This window comes from Nuphar pumila, chromosome 12 (genome assembly GCF_984573655.1).
Source record: "Nuphar pumila chromosome 12, dmNupPumi1.hap1.1, whole genome shotgun sequence".
NCBI classification, from domain to species: domain Eukaryota; kingdom Viridiplantae; phylum Streptophyta; class Magnoliopsida; order Nymphaeales; family Nymphaeaceae; genus Nuphar; species Nuphar pumila.
In genome coordinates this window covers 69,850,724-69,856,723 of record NC_143260.1, presented here as the reverse complement: position 1 = coordinate 69,856,723, position 6,000 = coordinate 69,850,724, and positions in this window count along the sequence as shown.

Here is a 6,000-nt window from a genome sequence, read left to right as displayed (position 1 = left end):
TCAAAGTTTTCCCTCGATTTTCCCTGGAAAATGTCATTTTCTTAAGATGTTCAAAAAGAGTTTTCCAATCTTTCTCAAGAGTCAAAAAAATCAAATTTTCAAGGGTTTTAAGGCTAAGATTCCCGGGATTTCAATTTCCCAAGTTCAATTTTCTTCCCCAATGAGTTTTCCTAGAAATTTTCCATCATTTTCCTAAGAAAATTCTCAAAGTCCGAGTTTTCCTGAGAAGTGTTTCCTTTTTCAAATGTTCACCTTTTCTCAAGAATCACTTCTATTTTCCCAGGATTTTCAACTATTCATGATTTTCCCACATCTTTATGAGCTTTCTCATGATTTCAAAAACCGTTTTTCACCTAAGTTTCTTGAGAAATTGACCTTTTCCCCGAGAAATATCTTTCAACAACAAATGTTTTCTGAGCATACATCATGTTTTCCAACTTACATTTTCCCAAATCTCATAGCACATGCCTGAATTCTCTATGCATTTAGGATAGAACATAATTTTGATGATTTAACTAAGTCAAGCACAATTTTGGTCCTTGGTTCGATTACCCCTGTTAAAGGCGGCAGGAACGGTCGAACCTCGTACCGACAGGTCGAGCCCCATCCCATGGATTTTCCCGCAATTTTCAAAACGGAGGCGAGTATTTCAAAACATTTTCCAAAATCTGGTCAAGTTTGAATCGCGAAAGCGTTTCTCCCTCTCTCTTCCGCAAGGAAGGGGAGATGGGGAAAAATTTCGCGACGATAACAGTGAAATATCCTTGCATCAAATACTCGTTAAATACATGACAAATCATATCCAGTCATAATATAACATTATTCATGAAGGCATATTATCATATCATTTATGACAGTGTATCATATTGTGTGTCATCAAAATATAGTTTCTCAACACCGAGTTCCGACTCAGACTTCCTTTTGGATCCAACGCTCATGTTGGAACCAATCGTTGCGTCGAAATTTTAAAGATTTCAAACTCAAAACTTTTCTTTTATCCTTTGTTTTAAAAGATCCGAGTTCCCACTCGGGCTTTCCCTTTTCTTTTGTTTAAATATCCGAGTTTCGACTCAGACTTCCTTTTGGATCCAATGCTCGTGTTGGAACCAATCGTTGCGTCGAATTTTCAAATTTTTCAAACTCAAAACTTTTCTTTTATCCTTTGTTTTAAAAGATCCGAGTTCCCACTTGAGCTTTCCCTTTTTCTTTCATTTGAAGTTCTGAGTTCCGACTAGGACTTCCTTTTAGATCTAATGCTCACGTTGGGACCAATTGATTGCATCAAGAATTCGAGTTTTCCAAACTCAAAATTTCTCTCTTATCTTTTATCTTGAACATCCGGGTTCCGACTCGGGTTCTCTCCTTTTATTTCATCTTCCTTTTTAGATACACGAGTGCTGACTTGGACTCTCTTCTTTTTAAAAAACCCCAACTGCCAGGCGGGACCCTCTCTCAAAACTCAACCTTCTGGCTAATCCACTCCAAATTTCAAAAGCTTTAGTTTTTTTTGTTCTCTTTAAAAATCCTTCTTTGCCACTTCATGTTAAGGGATAAACCTGATGCCTCCTGCTAACAAGGTATTTTTTTCCTTCTTTCCCCATTCAGGATAAGGGGACAAAATCCTAAAAGCAGACCACGTGCTGTTAAAATGTAATGGTCCATTGAGTTCAGAATTTTTACCAAGAATCTTTACTTTCTAAAAACTAGCAACCCAGTCCTCGCACTGGTTATCTTTCAAAACTCTTCAATCACATATTGAGCTCATTTTTCAAAATCCGGTCCTCGCACCGGTAAGTTCCTAAATTCAACCATTCTGATCAAATTCTTTCCTCCTAAAAAATTCAAAATTCTGACTTGAACTTCCCAGAATTTGGTATTCCAAAAGAATCCAGCTTTTTGCCGGTCTTGTATTTCCAAAAGGATCCAGCTTTTGCTGGTCTTGTATTTCCAAAAGGATCCAACTTTTGCTGGTCTTGTATTTCCAAAAGGATCCAGCTTTTTGTTGGTCTTATATTTCCAAAAGGATCCAACTTTTGCTGGTCTTGTATTTCCAAAAGGATCCAACTTTTAGTGGTCTTGTATTTCCAAAAGGATCTAGCTTTTGTTGGTCTTGTATTTCCAAAAGGATCCAGCTTTTGCTGGTCTTGTATTTCGAAAAGGATCCAGCTTTTTGTTGGTCTTGTATTTTCAAAAAGATCCAGCTTTTGCTGGTCTTGTATTTCCAAAAGGATCCAGCTTTTGCTGGTCTTGTATTTCCAAAAGGATCCAGTTTTTGTTGGTCTTGTATTTCCAAAAGGATCCCGCTTTTCCTGGTCTTGTATTTCCAAAAGGATCCAGCTTTTGCTGGTCATATATTTCCAAAATCGAATATTACAACTAAAGGTCTCATCAAAATTTATATTGAATGATTATTTCGCAAAAGGATTTTGAAACATTATGCCAGTTTGCTAAAAATAGTTGTTGACTCCAATATTCTTATTGCACGAAAAGAATTACCTCAGATTACCTCTAGTGTTCTTTCCAAAAAGGTGAAACTTTTTTGCGAAAAAGAGGTAAAATTCAAATCTTTTCCTGTTGATCAACCAAAAGGATGTAAGAAATGTCCTCGATATGATTTATGAAAGAAATATTCAATGATGTTGAAAAGCCAGAAGTGAATTGATATTGATCGTGGCTATGGCACATGTTTAAAGACGACTATCTGGCAATCAGGCAGTGAAAATATCTTGAGCTATAAAAAGAATCCACTTAATCCATGTCTTCTCATTCATTTAAAAATTGCAATCAAATATCTGCAAAAGGGATCTCTCAACTGTTGTCAAGATGAAGACGAATAGGCGAGCTAGACCACCAGAGCCAAAGAAGATTTGGATCATCTCCGAGATGAAGGAGTTTGTGAAGGATCCTTCCAGGGAAAGTTCAGATCACCGTCAAGATGAAAGCGAGTGTGATGAACCTACTGTTATCATCGTAAAATTTTACTTTTGCAAATCAAACTGACCTTTGAAAAAGTTTTTGAAAATAACTCGCCTCCGTTTTAAAATGCAGGATAATTTCAAAGAATGGGACTCGCCTGTCGGTACGAGGTTCAACCGTTCTTGGCACCTTTATCAGGGGTAATTGAACCAAGGATCAATTATATGCTTAACTTTGCTCAACTTGTCTAAATCATATTCTATTTCCTAAATGCACAAAGAATCAGGCATGTGCTATGAATTTTCTGAAAATGCATATTTGAAAACATGATGTTTGCTTTGAGATTTGAAATACTTGGAGAATTCTTAGAAAAGATAACACTTGGAAAATTATGAGCTTAGTGAGAGAATATTTCTGAGGAAAGTGAAAATCAATTTTTGAAGAAATCTTGAAGTTTTGTGAAAATCGATTCTGATGAAATTTAAAATAACTTTGAAAAACTTGATTTCTTTGAATTCAAACTTTGAAATTGAATACATAACTTGGAAAATCGAATTTTGAACTTGGGAAAATACTTGAAATACCATTTGAAAGCTTAGAGTTTTGAGAAAATCGATTTTAGAATAAGACTTAGAAAATTTTTGAGAAAATAGATTTCTCTGAATTGAAATTGGAATTTGCAAATGAATGAATATGGATTTGAAAGACTTTATTTTGAGGAATTGAGAAAACCCTTTTTGTATTTTTGAGAAATGCAATGCATTTTTGAAGTTAGCCTAAGAGTGTAGGCTGAATGTGGCTAATACGAATATTACAAATCTAGGTATCATTCGTATTCTGACTATGGCCATAAATACAAATTCCACCAAGTTTGTCAACTCCATAAGAGCTAGTGCACGTGCCATTCGTGTAGACCATAGTGAATTGGTAAAAATATGCATGAATTGGCATAGATAGCAGTTATATATCAAAGTTTAAAACTATATGCAATGCATCCTATTCTATGCAGAAATTGAAATTCTTATTCCAAATTTAATTACAAGTGACATCACTAATCAAATTTAAATACAGAAAATAAAGTCTTCAATGTTCCTGTAAAACTAGAAAACTTGTTAGTGAAGATATGTTGGCTTTTCTAGATTTATCCAGTAATATCTAGAAATTACTGGATTTTGCTAGATATAAGCCTTTTTCCATGATTCCCTGATATAAACTTAATAACAGAAGGAATAAAACTAAATGAATAATAAATATTAGATTTGAAAATTCGAAATTGCGGTCAAAATGACCAAAATACCCCTGATAGCACGACTATGGCCTTGAAATCAGGGTTTTCAGAAAGATTTTATAAAAATGCAAGTTTTGAAATACAAATAAAGATAAATTAACTCAAATATGATATGAAATGACTAAAAGTATGAAAATTAGGGTTTAGATATTCGAAATTGAGGTCAAATGACCAAATTACCCCTGATAGCAAGACTATGGCCTTGAAATCAGGGTTTTCTAAAATAGATTTTGGTAAAAACTTGGGATTTATGATTGAAATAAACACAAAATCAAACATGAAACACCCTAATATGATTCTAGACATGAGTAAACCCTAAAAACACACATTTATGTGCGAAAATCAAGAAATATCACAAAAATTGTGATTTGGGCAGTGTTTCGGGATCATACGGGTGCCCTGTTTTGTAATTTGATTAATTCAGGCATCAAACGAATTCAAAATTTCATAAAAATTGGTACCTGCACTTTTTATGTCTTTGCAATCAGATTGAAATCATAAAAATAATTTTTTGATATTATTTTAATTCGAAAATTGCATTAAAATCCTAAAATATGCTATTTTTAACCTAAGTCACAAACCAGTTTCAGAGTTAGACCCGAATCAGGGGTCAATTTTCCATGAAAACTTTTGAATTTTTACAAAGGAAAACTAGACATAAAAACAGAGGTTTTCTTATTTACATAGAAGAAAAAGCATCTCCGGTTAGGGAGAAACCCTTCCGGCAATCTAAACTAAAATATAACAAATCTAACAAGGGTTAAAACAGCTACTTAGGATTGCAAATACAGAACTAAATATCAAACTTAATAAAAAATTTCTGAAATTTTATCAGTGAATAGTAGATAGAAAAATAATGAAACTCATTTTTTACAGATTGTGAATCGGATCTGTGGTTTGAGATCTATGGTCATTACAAGTCTGATTAGGGTTTTGGTAAACCCTAACGAGTTTTAAATTTAAAATCAGACTTTCTGTCAGAGGCAAAATATTAAACAAAGGCTAAAAATTACCAAAATTTTACAGTAAATAGATCATCTCAACATAAATTCACAGCACTTTACAGATCTTAAATCGGATATTGTATGAGAAAAATAACATAACAACAAGTTACCCTTTTGATTTTAACAACGATTTTAAAGCTTGAAATCCCGATTTGATATCTGATTTTTCTGACAAGGTTCCCGAATCCCAAAACCTCTGATTTTTTTATAGTAGTTCATTTACACATCCATGTATCACATATAAAAAAATCAGAAATTAACAGTGAGTATTTCAATACGAAATAATATACTCTTTGCTGATCCATGCTTAAAAACACACAGAAATCTAATGAAATCTAATAAACCATGCATTAATTAATGAAAACAATAAGGAAAATAGTAAACAGCAAAACAAAATGGATTTCTATGTTAAAACACATGTAATAAACATAACTAAGTAAAAAAAAAAATAAAAACAGGGAATTCATGGCTGGAATTTGATTTTACCTTAAAAAGCATGGATTTGACCCATTTAACGGGTAAATCGCATGTTTTAATGGTTAAAAACATGAAAAACTGCACTAAAATCGATTCTAATGGATTAGAATCCCTGAAAAAACATCAAAACAGAGTTAGATCATCTTCTTGAACCTCTCTTGAGGTTCTTGGACTTGAATCCATGGTTTAATCCATGGAATAGATAGAGCCAATGGTTAAAATTGATTTAAACCATTAAAAACATTAAATAAAAAGCTAAAATATAAAAAAATATTACCTTGAGGTTGCTGCAATGGAGGAAGGGCTGGAGAGGAG